The sequence below is a fragment of the Sciurus vulgaris genome (assembly GCF_902686455.1).
Source record: "Sciurus vulgaris genome assembly, chromosome: 4".
Classification (NCBI taxonomy): domain Eukaryota; kingdom Metazoa; phylum Chordata; class Mammalia; order Rodentia; family Sciuridae; genus Sciurus; species Sciurus vulgaris.
In genome coordinates, this window is record NC_136464.1 from 170,450,614 (window position 1) to 170,465,436 (window position 14,823).

At 37.3% G+C, this 14,823-nt stretch overlaps 1 protein-coding gene across 3 annotated transcripts in view; it reads left to right on the plus strand.

Annotated features, from left to right (window-relative positions):
- The window catches only part of GPC6 (glypican 6), a 1,180,914-nt gene that overhangs the window by 215,403 nt on the left and 950,688 nt on the right, over nucleotides 1–14,823 (plus strand). Inside the window, exon 1 of one of the 3 annotated variants that reach the window (XM_079136562.1) lies at nucleotides 8,155–8,395. The exons of the other annotated variants lie outside the window; for them this stretch is intronic. The gene's annotated coding sequence lies outside the window, so the exon portion shown is untranslated. Of the gene's footprint in view, nucleotides 1–8,154; nucleotides 8,396–14,823 lie in introns of those variants that run through there. 3 annotated transcript variants of the gene reach the window in all.

Here is a 14,823-nt window from a genome sequence, read left to right on the forward strand (position 1 = left end):
TCAAAGTCAAAAGTGGTTCAGCATATATGAACTTTGTTTCATGCCAAAAAACTACAATGACTAAAAATATTTTAGACTTACCTTCAGTTTATAAGATGTACATGTTAATTCATGTTTAAACTTGGGTCTGGTTTCCAAGTTATATTATGTATATACAAATACTCTAAAATTTAAAAAAATCTGAAATCTGATATAATTCTAGTCCCAAGCGTTTCAGAGAAGGAATATTTAAAATATATAATATAATCTGGAAACTTGCATTAGGGCATAATTTTATTCTATCTTCTATCTTTGAGTGAAAATCTTTTATTATATGTGAATTAGGGTTTTTCTCAAAGTTTTTCTGTTATACCCAGTAATAGCTTATATTGGATGAAAATGAAGGAGGAATTTTCTTTTATAAAACTTCAGGAGACATTTCTACTTTTAGACTTCCAGATACTTCAAATGACAACAAGAAGATCAGAATAAGAGTTCTATGAATATCCCTCCCCTCATTCATCAATCTACTGCTGCTTTCAATGAGCATCCATTGAGTAACTACTACATATAGAAGAATACAAAGACATAGAATTCAGAATTCTTAGCTTCACGTAGTGGAAGCATCCTACTACACAAGAACCATGAAGACATTGAATTCTTAGGCTGAACACTCATGACCTAGAATTGGGAGAGAGATAGAAAAGGCACTTAATAAACATTTGTGAAATAAATGAAAAAATTATACTGATAAGGATGTCCATACAGGATGTGATGGAACCTTGGTTCCCTAATCCATTATGGAAGGACCTGAGATGAAGTTTAAAGAGGAGGGAAAGCAGAAAGGCAACCACCATATGTTAAGGGGTGAGTGGCCATTCATCTAGGGGATGACTGTTGGCTGGTTCAGTCTCTAAAGCAGAAATTCTTTCTCCTGCACTCCATGGAAGCAAATATTAATACAACTTTAAATCCCAAAAGACAATTATGTATGAAAATTATACAGAGTAGATAAAATTTTCCACTGACTGAAAAGAATGTCCCTGCTCTTGCTGGTATTGCTGAACTTTGTCCACTTAATCATGTTCCACTCTCTGTCACGCTTCTCTAGGATTCGTTATTTATTTTATCTATCGCTTGAGTTTTTTTCTCACTTCCCATTAGTAGCTTCGCAGACTTAATGTTTGTTCATTTTTAGCACAAGAGCCAAATATTTACAGTTGAGCAAGCCAGAGAAAATAGCATAAAAAGTTAACAATTCCAGAGAGAACATTGAAATAACAAGCTAGCCTTTTGTTCATTTCTTTTTCTTAGCAGTACCATGACTTCATGATATAATTTCATCACATCTTTTAATTATATGAGCCCTTTGTCTGTGATCCCAAAGTGCTTTGTGGATTATTTTTGTCAATTTGGAATTAAGTCATAGGTGCTCTTTCTTAAATTATACATAAGGAGAGTTGGTGTCATTCAGCAAGTGTGAACCCAGAAAACTCCAGAATCCAGTGATTCCAGAACCTTCCATTTTCACACAGGTCCATTCTTTTCTTTATGGCAGTGGAGGCTGAAATTAAAGATGTTTCTTTGTGATGTTTCTGCAATGAATAGAAGTGGTAGCTCCCTCAACTTCTTTATTCCCCAGGGATGTGTACCTCTATGAAATGGGGTAGAATCTGCTGGAAGCTCCAACATGTCCCACTTTTTAGTGTCTCTGCTTCCTTAAGAGCTCAAGATGAGGATGGATATTTAGTAAAGGGTTTATTTACTAAGGACCCTGTAAGCAATAAGAAGTTTGCATTCTAGCCTGATGTCTATGTTTAGTCATTGGCATACATGAAAGAATTAAAATGATCTAATTTGTGGTGGAAATATGGACAGGTTCCAGCTGCACTGAAGAAAATGGACTTGAGTCAGGTAGACATGAAAGTCTCTAGACAGGTGAAAAGGCCATTCAAATAACACAAGACGAAAGGGACCCTTGCCAAGGGCAGTGGGGTGCCCTGTAAATATTTACATGATTTAGCGGGGAGAGCTGGCAGCAGTGAACATTTCATGGGATGTGAGGTTTCAGACAGAGAAGGAATCAAAGCCAATGTCTAGCTGAAGGACTGGGTCACCAGACAGCTCCCTGATAATATGTGGAGGGGACCAGTTTGGTGGGGAAAAAGGACATGAGTTTATTTCCTCTGACTAGTATTTTACATTAATCACCCAACACGTGCACATACTTAGTATGGATGTTGAATCATTAGATTTTTCAGAAGTTAAAAAAAAAAATATACTGTAAATCTTTGAAGTGAGAAAACTTCTGCTCCATATTGCAATTCCTCATTTAGGTCATTTCCTTCTTCAGTCATTTAGATAATGTGTTAAAGAAGAGGTTGGCAAACCATGGCCTATAGAACTATATGGCTGCTTTTGTATTACAGATTCAGTAGTTGCAACAGAGACTGTGACCCACAAGGCTGGATTTTTATTACCTAGCTCTTTACAGCCTATATGCTAAATGATGCTTTCTGTTTCTACTTTGATGTTTCCAAACTCAACACACACACACACACACACACACACACCCACCATTTATTTTTTAAAAATGCAATAGTATTCTAGTTGAAGGATCATGTACTTTGGTTCCCTTTTCAGATTTATGAACTGTGTCAGCCACCAGATGCTCCAATGTAAAACTTATTAATGCATTTAATTAGTATTGACTTTTTCTAATATTTATGCTAACAGAACAATATGAAAGTGTATCTCAGGGAAGGTATCATTAATCCAGGTAGAAGAAAATATAGAGATGGCATCTTAGCTGGGTTTATCTTTACACTAACATTAAAAAAAATAATAGCAAATGCTTTCTCTGGGCAGCTTCAAGTTGCAGTATCATTAGCAATACAGCAATTTTTCATGTTACAGTAAACTTTATTAGAATGTGTTAGGTAGTGAGGTGATGCTATATGCTACATGGTAACTGTTATAGCTGAAATTGGTTTGCAGTCAAGCTTCAACCTATTTGCTTTTAGAAAAAAATAACTTTAGCCAACCAACCATAGTAATAACTATTTTTCAAGTAGCATCGCATTCTATTTGCAGGATTATAAGTAAGACCTGATACTGTGAGGAAGTTTTTCTACTGCATACAAAACACGGTGCTTGTCTATACACTTATTCAGTTTATTTAAGGTAATATAAGATCTTAGAACGTTTATCAGATATTTATTTCTTATCCATGTTTTCTCAGCCAATTAACAATGGTTGATCTAATGAGCATTGACAGTTGACTTGGAAATTCTTGAATCATTTGACATCAGTTTAAAAGCTGATGTTTCAGAGATTCTTTAGAAATCACTGAGGTTGTTATTAATGCGATGTCTATGGATAATGAGGCTTTGAAAATGAAATAATAAGTTTCAGATAGAAGTTGTAAAACCCTTAGAATAATTGTTTGCTTTTTACTGATGATCAGATGTGGTGACACTTTGACCCATTGCTTTCTTTAGTCTTACTCTTTTATTTATATTGACATTTGAAATAACATTCTGAGCAATCCAGAACACTGATTAAAGTAGATATTGAGAGCCCCCATTACAGAGGAGCTGTGGTTCCTTATTCCATAAAACCTCGCTTCTTGTATCAGGTGTTCCTTCTCCCAGGCTCTAAAGTGTGTCCACCCTTCTCCAGCATGGGACATCTTTCTATATGGAAGCTAGCTCTCTTAGCTTATCTCATGTCCCCTCATTATATACAATGGCTACTTTGAGTGAATCCTCAAAAGTAAACTGTATTTGCACGGGCTGAGTAAATCTTTAGAGTCCTATGTACATCCAAGAAAACAACGTTGGACCATTTTCTGAACACTTCTCTGTCTCAGACCTACTCAGTTCTTGAGTTGTTAGGGACTGCTGTTTTTGGTGACCTAAATCATTACTGATGCATTCTCAGATTCTAAAATCTAGATGGCTACCCCCTCCTCCATCTAACAAGCTCCGAATTTGACTAATGCTTTCCACCCCAACTTTCTTTTGATTAGCCTTTTCAAGTTTATGGTGTGGCAGATGATTGAAGTGAGAACATTGAGGGAGATTTTCAAGAGCCAGGAATTTGACCTTGTGGAGTGCCCACTATAACCCATGTACTTTGCACAAGTTCAAGTTAATGCTTATTATATAAGTCTCATGATCAACTTTTAAGGAAAGTATGATTATTTCCAAATGAAAGTAAAGGAACTCAATAGAGTTTATTTTCTGAACAGCCAACAAATCTGGAACCCCGACTTCAGCTTGAATATGTCTGGTTTTAAGGTTTGTGTTTTCTCTAATCACCTGCCTGTCTTCCATGAGACAGATAATATACAAAGAAGAGAGAGGTAAGGAATAAGTTTTGTAAAACAGACTCAGAGACCAAGAGCCGGAAAAGATAACCAAGACAAAGAAACTTGCAATGACTAGTTGCCTCAAAGCCATAGGGCGTGAGGTTTCTTAGAGAAATAATTATCACTTATGTGGTTTTGGGTGCAGTGAGATTTCTGAAAGGACCCTGTTTCTGGCCGAACAGGCACATTTCATTTTGTACCTTTTCTTCCCTTGTCCTCTGAGTCTGCAAGTATTAGCCCTCAAGAACCCTGGTACTCTGCAAGGAAGTAAGGATACAGCCGTCTCAAATATCAAGCACCCCTGAGTTTCTAAATTGTTTCATTTGAGAAAGAAAGAGACCTGTAAAACAGAGTGTTCTTTACTTTCTGGGTCAGCCAACTGAAGGTGGAATACTTATTTTTTTCTCGATGGCATTTCTTTGAAGTTGATGTGTTTAGGTGCTATTGTGGGGAGCCAACACTGAAGCTGTTTACCATGTTTCCTGAGGCAACCTTATGCAAAAGCTGGAGAATTTTAACAAGAGTCTTGACTTTCTCTGCACCTGGAGATTAATGTGCTAGTAAAAACTTTATGAACCCTTAATCATTCATAGCAAACATATCGGATCCTCTGAAGCTAAAAGCTTCAGCATTCATAATTAAGAGACAACAGAATAGGACCATGTAAATATGGAAATGGCTTCCCAGAAAATTTATGAACTTTCTCTTTTTCTTTATTTAAATTATGGGTACTTTAAGAGTGAGCAGAAGCATACTTTGTTACTTATAAAAAGATGAAACATAAGATTGCAACCATTTCTAAGATGAGAATGAAATTTGAATGGTAATTTTATGATTGATTTTTTTGACATTTCATTTTCATCTTAAAAATGGGTGTAATTACTACTTTGGAGTAGTCTTGCATAAATAGATTGTATCTCCATATAAAGATATTATTTAGTGCCACTATTAGTTATATCCCCCACATATATTACCTTCTCCTTGAAAAAATGTCCTAGTAGGCATACTAGGACAATGTATTGAACAACTGTAGTTAACTTACTTCATTTTAATAAGAACATAATGAACCACAAACCTGGTAGCTTAGCAGACATTTATTATCTGGGTCCTAGACGTTGGAAGTCCAAGATCCAGGTGTCATCAGGGTTGATTCCTTTGGCATGCTGTGAGGGTCAATCTGTTCCAGGCCTCTCTCCTGGCTTCTGGTGGTTTGTCTGCAATCTTTGATCATCCTTGGCTTCTCCTACATCAGGTGGATGTCTGCCTTCATCTTTGCATGGCATTCCCTTGTGGCTCTGTGTCCCCGGGTGTCTTCTCAGGACACCAGGTGTACGAGGTTATGGGAGCACTCTTCTCCAGTATGGCCTCATCTTAACTGATTACAACTGCAGTGATCCGTATCCAAGTAAGGTCACATTCTGAGACATTGTGAGTTAGGACTTGAACATATGAATTTGGCAGAGACACATTAGAACTCATAAGAGATAGTATAGGCTATTCTGTGAGAACAGGTGACATTAATATTCTAGTTGTTGAAAATATCCAAGGTTAGTTTTTTTCCTCAAATCCACTGGGGATCCTGGTAAAACTTCTGCCATCTTTTCTAGGCTGTGGCTGAGTGTTGAGCCTCCATGTATTAGGTGGTCCCATGTTCTCCATGGTAATGGAGTATTTAGGACCATTCACAAAACACTTGTGTATAGCTAAACTGTGGAACCAACCTAGATGCCCTTCAATAGATGAAGGATAAAGAACTGTGATTGATATATACAATGGAATATTATTCAGCCTTAAAGAACAATGAAATTATGGCATTTGCAGGTCAATGGATGGAGTTGGAGCAGTGTACCTTTAGCAAGATACCTTTTTTTTGAATCAATTGTAATAAGTACTGGAGCCAGGTGCTGTGGCACATGCCTGTAATCCTAGTGGCTCTGGAGGCTGAGTCAGGAGATTCTCAAGTTCAAGCCAGCCTTGGCAAAAACAAGGTGCTAAGCAACTCAGTGAGACCCTGTCTCTGCATGAAATACAAAACAGGACTGGGAATACGGCTCAGTGGTCCAGTTCCCCTGAGCTCAATGCCCAGTACAAAAAAAAAAAAAAAAAAGTACTGGACATCAATTATGCAGTTTTGAAAAGATTTCTAGTTTTGTGTCTAAATAAGTTTGTTTTCCCAGGACTTGAGATATTGAACCATTATTTAGTCTTCTTTTTGTCTCAGGATTCATTTCTACAATGAAAATGGAAGATGCGTTTAAATGAGTAAAAGCCATTCTAATTCCAGTTTTGGGAATATTTATTGAATAAGCCATCACAATGCTTATGCCCAGTTCACTGTGGTCCAGGGCTGAAAGGACAGTTTTGTAAGACTTTTTCTAGTCTAATTTAGTTTTGTAGAAAGGAGCAGCCCAATGATAATGCAATAGGACTTTGTTCACACTAGGTGTTCTGGAGTGTGGGGGGCAGTGGGGAAACACATACACGCTCTTTTCAGCTAGAAGGAATTCCAGGCTAAACATCCAACTTAACCCCTCTCTTCCACAAGTTTCCCCCACTTCCTTTCCATCCCACCATCTGTTTATCTCCTTCAGGGAACTGAGTATGCTCAAATATTTTACTTATGTCTTTGCTCATTTTTTACATTCCTTGCTTTTTACTGCACGCCCCCCTCTTACCTCCCACTCAAAGGTGAGTTCATAGAGTCAGATACCTGTCTCTGTCTTTTCACTGATAACTCCTTTTCAACAATAACTGCCTGATCCTGAGGGAAATAATATATCAAATGAATAAATATAATAAATATTGCATTTACAGCAATAACATAATGGTGTGTTGTGGGGCGCAACTTAAGAACAGACCGATCACCACTGAGAAGTCCAAATTTGAGAGTCTTTATTAAGCCTGTGGGCTGACTGTCTCACACAATGCCCCCAAAAATGGCTATTGGGAGAACAGCCCCGACCACAGGTTGTAGGGGTTCTTATACCAAAAATCACATTAATCATAAGTGTCTGTTGCTATGATTTGAAATTACACATTAACATCATGAGATCATCAACAGAGGGGGAAGTGGGTCAAAATGACCCTTACCTAGGTACAAACTAAAGGATGGTTACTAACATCCACACAATCACTGTTTACATGGTACATTGTTTAGGAGCAATAGGGATCAAAAGAGAGCAATTCTTTACTACATAGGAGTTGCCATTGTATATTATTAAATATGTCACACCAAGTAACTGATGATGGGTACAGAGGCGGGGTGTTCCCATGGGGAAGCTTATTTCCTACATAACATGGAGTCTCAGAGCAAAATGGAGTCTGTTTAGTCATTTCCCTTAGAGTCTGGCCTAGAACATTCTCATGGAGTCAGATCTGTCAGTCCATCACAGGTGGAAAGCAGGAAATTGGGGATAATAATTTGTCGCTGTTAAAGTGGGAGCTAGGGGAAGTAGAAACTTACAAAATAAACATTTATACCAGTTTCAGAACAACTTGTTTTTCTTTCTTAGATTCCATAGTATGTATATTTTCTTGAAGTCTCTTGTGACAGTATACTGTTTCTTGTAAAATTACATTCATTATTTTCTAGAAACAATATATTTCATGCTTAAAAATATATATCATGCAGACATCGCGGTTATTCCAAAAGTACCACCAATTAGAAAATTAGAACTGGTCCTCACGGTGTCTGTAATTTAGGGCAAGTGAATTTGGGCAGAAACCATTACATCGAATGGTTCCTTCCTAAATTGATTGTAGTTAGCGTTTTATTATCGATTTTTTTTTTTTAAGTGGAGGCGAGCATCTATATTTAAGGGAACACCTTCATTAAAAAATCTTTTAAAAGAAACATCTGAGTATTGTTTGCTCTTTAACAATAAAAGACCAAAGTTTTCCATGGCTTATTTTTTTCTCTACTAGTGAAGTGTAATAGAAAGAGTTATAAAAAGATTCAGTGACCGTCCAAAGGAAAACAACTGATTAAAGGGAGGGTGGTCCTGGCAGCACAGCCTGAGAGTCGCCACGCATGTCTGCTCATAGGTGAGTGCAGGGAAATCGCTGCTCCTGGGGTTTCGAAGCGGTGAATGTCATTGTGTCTTAACTTTTAACACATAATTATGACACAGTGGCATTGTGGGGAACTTGGCATGTGCTTTGTTCTCCTGCCGTTTTTCATTTTGAAGCCACTTCTTGGCTCTTACCCTAAGATATTCCGACGCGGTCAAGGCTTCCCCTAACTTTAGACTCAGTGCTATTAAACTTTGCAGTTTAGCAGCATGTCATCACGGTGAGTTCAGGTAAATGGCATCCCCTGAAGTTGTGCAATGTGGTGGCTAAATTTAGGTTGAAATGATGGAGAGTGTGGGAAGTGAAATGCATAGAGTCTTCTACCTCGGTGACGCGTGCTCATATTTCAAGTTGTCCTCCCTGGGACTGGCTGTTCTCTTGGCTTCTGATGTGCGTTCACTGTTATCTGCTTTATCGTCGTCTGTCTCTGTGCTGGGGTTGCGATGACTTCAGCACGTCTCTTGTGGCAACTCTCCTAGGGTGCAGTGTCTAGTTGGCTTCTGTACAAAATACTATCTCTGCTTCTTACTCATTAGACTCACTCTGCCCTGTTTCTAGTTATGAGCTGTTGTCATTGTGATGGATTTCCTGACCTTGAGAGGCCGTGGCAGCTGGGCTGATATCAGACTGTATTTTGTGTCTCTATTTTTTGACTGGATAAATGGTCTTTAATTACTGCTGGTTCTTCAACCTTGGGGAATGCTTGCAGTGTTATCAGTTTTTATACTTGACAGTTTGAAAATATGGAACCTTTGGCCCTAATGTTTGCAGTTATAGCCTCGTATTTATATGCTTTTTCAACTTTATACAAGAAAGTTAGGTTAAAATTTCATGAACGTTTAAATTTACTCAAATTTACTACATTTAACTCTATGTATAATTGTGGCAATAACTGATTTAAAAGTCACTGCCTTTTTCAATGATGAATGCCATAAGGCAGCAATGATATACATAGGGACTAACAAAATCATTATTTAACTTCAGTAAAAAGAAGAATGCTTAATGTAGAAAAACAATTAAAATTTTGATAATTTATCTAGAAGTGAAAGTGATCTCAATCAATATTCCTCTGGACCTTTATGGCTCAAAAGCACACAATTGCATCAGTTATTTTCTATGTGGATCAGATGAACCGAATAATTAATATTATCTTTCAATTTTGTGATATGATCTATGTTTTTGCAGTTCATTATTAGTGTCACATTTCTTATAAAGACAATTTTAAGTAATAAAGTTTTAAAAATCTTTGTATCTTGTTCTTTGATTCAGTTTTTTCAGCTTCTGATATGAGAACATGCATATGAAATTATGATTAGAAATTAGTTTTGTAGAAAATTTTATAAAGTGAGGACTCTTGGATATTCAGTATTTAATTCCTCAGTATCCCTAAAACATAGTCTAGTTCCAGTAAAGACCAGAAACTTAGCAAACATTTGTTGAATATCATTTTGCAGTAACAGATTCAAAGTTATATGTATCTTTCATTATTCGTGTTTGTTTGATCCTCATAACTTCTTTCTGAAAAATGTATATTAATGTCATAACTTTTATTTTTATTAGAGCACATAGTAAGTCTACAGCTTAATACCGGCAAGAACTAAGTTCTAGCCTTGGTCCTTCTTATAAAAAATTGCTAGTAAGATGCAAATTTAACAAGCACAGTGTTTCCCAAACAAATCATCTAGAAAATTTTTTTATAAAATAGATTCCTAGTTGCCACCCCCCTTGATGTTTTGCATTTAAAACTTCGGGGTTGTGCCAGCCACAGGGTAATATTTTTATCTCTCTGAGTAATTTCTATATAGCCACACTAAAGGCCCATGAATTAGAGAGCCTCTGTTTTCTCAAGTTTAACTTTCTACAAGAATGACATTTATTTTCTGCTTTTAATTCAATAGACCAAACCATTCCTACAAGTTGACAGAACATTCTTTCTGGATAGTCCTTATTTAAAAAAATGTCTTGATAAATTATAGAATCACAGAATCTTAGAGCTGGAAGGAAGCTGAAAGATTATTCATTTTATACCTTTGCTGTCCACAGAAATTCCCCTTTCCGTATTATTTGCAGATGATCCCAGACTCTCTAGATGTCAGACTTTTCTAAATTGAGGGGATTTAAGTTTCTTTATTTTAGGTTCCTCCCTTCCTCTACTGTGAAATTCTTGACCTTTTGTTCATATTTTGAGTTCCCATGAATCTTCTGGGCCCCTCATTTCTGTTTTTAAGTGAGCAAAAGACAGATTTTCTCCATCACAAGTGCACAAGCAAGAGAAGAGCCAGCTTCAGAATAGCAGCATTGGTGAGTGGTAAGGAGAAATCATGCAGTACAGGTGCAGAAGGAACCTTTAAACTAGTCTTGAGGGGCAAAGCATTTCAGGCATCAGAAGTTGTTGAGTGTGGCTGAACATTCAAGTAACACCCAGTAGTGATCCCTGGTTTCTAGAAATTAGAACATGGTTACTTCTGCTAAGCTTAAATACTCTGATTGCGCGAAAGATCTACATTGTTTCAATACATAACTGTGGCATATAATAAGTTCCATTTACCATTGTCTTTTATAACACTATCAGGTAATTTGAACACTAGGAAATTAAGTTTGGCTAATTCAAGCACTACCTTTCATATCTAAATACACTGAGCTCTGGAGTGCCAGCCATCACACTTGTTAAAATCTCGACATCTTTTTGTCAGCCCAATTTTCCAAGTGAACATTTCCTGGTCTGATGCCATACTGATTGTTTTAAAATAATACTTTCATATCATTATATCATGCTTGTTTTATCTCTTTTTTACATACCTTACAGTACTTATCGTTATAATCCTGAGTGCCGAGTCAGTGCACAGTGGGTGCAGATATCTGTGGTCAAACCGAAATGGATAAACATGAAAGAACACGGGAAATTTATATGATATTGCCTCATACACCAAGTGGATTTACATATTATCTACCTCACAGGCCATGTCTTCTGCAGTAGATGCCTGTGATGGAAAGAAAGAAGAAAAATCAGGATAAATGCTCAACAGCTGTCAATGTTAAATAATCCCTCAAAGCTGTGAGAGCCTTCATTTACTTTCAAGAGTTGTGACATATGGTCAGAAATGGCTTGAAGATTTATTGTGTCTTCTCTGTTGGATGAGATTCAAAATATACTTTAAGAAACCTTCCATCCCTCATCATCCTTGAAAAGATCCTTCAGAACTCATCGAGCATATAGAACCCAGACAGAGAGTGATGAGGTTCAGATGCCTACAAATGACATGCTCTAATAAGGATTGCCAACCTATCACAGAAAATTACTGGGAGGAAAATGCAAATTTTCTACTGACACTACACTTTTAAACACTGACCTAAAGAAGCCACTGGTATAGATAGGATTTTAAAATTACTCTTCACGAATATTTTATTAGAATATTGAAAGGCAGATTTTAAAAGCGGTCGTTTCTTGTGCTGGGAATGTGGAGTGCTCGCCTTGTCTGCCTGAGGCCCTGGGTTTGCTCCTCAGTACTATATACCCAGAATAAAGAGATAAATAGGTAAATAAACAATAAAAATAAAATTCTTTTCAATTTTAAGAATTTAATTTTCAAGTAAAAAAAAAACTAAACACAAGTTTGTTAGTGGGTTCTAGCTTCTATAAAGGTTTCAAGGGGAAGATACACTTAAATTATATAAAATTGAAATAGCTAAGGAACAGAAAGGAAGCGCTGAGCACGTATCAGTGATATAGCAGAACAATCTGAGTAAAACAGGACAGCAAAAAGGGCACCGAACTTAAACTCTTCTTGGTGCAAGCAGAAATAATCAAGCCTACTGTGTAAATAAGGAGAAAAGAATCAAAGCAAAAAACCCACAAAGCAACTTCCCTGGGACTGGCAGTGTCTCCTTGCACTTCTGTCCTTCCCTTTTCTTCTCCTGCCCTCTGCCCCACTTCTGCTCTACTTTCCTGCTATTTGCCTCCTAAGGTTTCAAAAGACCGCTAAGTGTATTTCTAAAGCCTTCCCAACATATGGCAGTTTGTGTATAAATCATTTTATTTAGGAAATAGGACAATCTCTTTTATTTGACGTAGAATAAATTGTGCTCCAATTTCAGGTGCTTATGAAAAATACATCCTTCTTCCTCCTGAATCTTCTGTTGCATAAATCACTGTGGCCACCACATTGTGGGTCAACTTTCCGATCATAAATTAAATTCTTTGCTGGATAGTCTATAATTATTTTAGCCAAATACCTAAGTATCTGCTCCTTGGAGTGGGAATGTTTTATTAGTTTGCACATTATTAGGCCCTCACAGTGGTGCTCACTTGAAGAGTTCTAAGAAATAATGTCTAAAGATCTCTGTAGCCAGAATGGCTACCAGCCCTCACCTGGTAGACCAGAAGACCAGGTGGACAGGGCTTGCACTGAACCTTGCCAGAGCTGGGTGTGTGAACCTTCAGTTGTGCGGGATGCAGTTCAGGTACAAGCACTGTTCCTGGAGTGCTCCAATTACCAGATCTGCTTGAAAGAGAGGAAGCTTGTCGGCTCGGGTTGCTGCTATGTCTGGGAGTTGTGATTTTTTTTTTTTTTTTTTTTTTTGACAGCAGACCTTTATCAGAGTTTATTGTAGACATCTCATTAGTAATTTTTGGCATGCCACTCTGTACCAATGTTGAACTTTGTTGATTGAAATAGAGACCATGTTAGGACCTGAATGACAATACCTCTAATTAACCTGAACCATACTCTGGAACGCCTTTTGAGATAATGTTGCCTTGTGAGGAAAATGCTATAGGTTTTTGTCTTTTTCACTAACAAACTGAGGGACAACCATCCAGAAACATTCTCCCATCAATCCTTAGACATACCAATTTTATTTTTTTTTTTCAAAAACATTACTTTAGGTCTTTACCTTGACTTCTTTTATCTCCCCGACTTTGCCTGGATAAATCCTCACAGTTCTGCTTTTGTCACATCCCTGACCACCTCCTGTGAACTGGTTGACTAGGTATGCTCTGCTTCAGCCTTTACTTGCTGTCACATATATAATATAATATAGAATTTTTTTTTTAGTGTGTACTCATTTGTCAGCAGCCTTCTCAGGTGGTAGGTAAGCTGTGTGTGAAGATCGAGACTTTATGTAGTTTGTGAACTGTTCTATTTCCAGGACTTGAAACCATCCCTGACACTTCATAATGATGAGTCAATATTTATTGAATGACTTTTAGTGAGTGAGTCTAGGAGTTATGATCATCTGTATCATTTATATAGAACAATTATTTTGCTTTTATATGAGACCGTTTGGTTTTCTGTTTGTTCTATTTGATGAGCATGGTTGTCTGTTTAGGAGGAAATGTATTGAGCATCCAGCTGGTTGTTGTGGTATATTTTTAAAGTGATGGGTGTAGTCCTAGTGTCCAAAGAGTATGTAAACCAGTCAAGGATTGGATGTGCAAATAGGAGTGGAAGAAAGGGTGGGGCTTATGCTGGAGGGTCAGACTAGGCTTTGATTCTTAGAGGCTTGTAAAGCAATACTGTGGATCGAGTATCAATGACCTCACTGTCATCAATTATAATTTACCTTTTAATATTAATTGAGAGTTCTAATTATGTCCTATAATACAATCCAAATTTGCTCTTTGTCATCATCTTCGAAATAAATGTTTGAAAAGACATCCCAATTTCACTGAGAAAGAAAGGGAAATCAAAGAGATAAAATCATTTTCCTAATGTTATACCGCTGTCTAGGTTCAGAGTTAGGGTTCACATTCTTATTTTCTAAATCCAAGTGAATATTTTGCATATATGCATACTTCTAGGTGCATTTTCACATATATACAAGTTGTTTTACTTCCTCCCCACTCATTTACTTTCAAGCAGAAGATGTAAACCCCTTGTCTTTCTGCATGTGAATTTGACCTTGAGTTAACTCTCCACCTCTGATTCCCTGATGACCTCATAATGGTGGGACCCGCTGAGCTACTAGGCACAGGAAGCAGTGCTGCTTCTCCCTTGACCACTGTTTGTTCAAATGCATAGATACTGTGAGGAATGATAAGCGAATTATAAAGTAATGCTAACACAATCTTGGGCCTCCCCAAATCTGATGATTTATAAATAGCATGTTCCACGAAGAGGGCCCTGAAAATAAAGCTTACAGGATTGTTAAAGTAGATTTGAATGGCCCTGGGGCATGAGGCTTTTAGTCTGGTTGATGCTCACCAGCTGATAAGTGCCTTGTTTTCTTGTTATCTGAGGAGTGGGTGGGTTGCTGTAGAGAATCCTGCCAGAGGGTATCTACTGCTTCTCTGCTGGCAAGTTGTGATTCTTGTTCTGGAACCTTCTGAGTGTCTGGTAAGAGTCAAGGCTCATGGTACTCTTGTGAGCCTGAACATTTAGTGGAATTTGAGAACCCTTGAG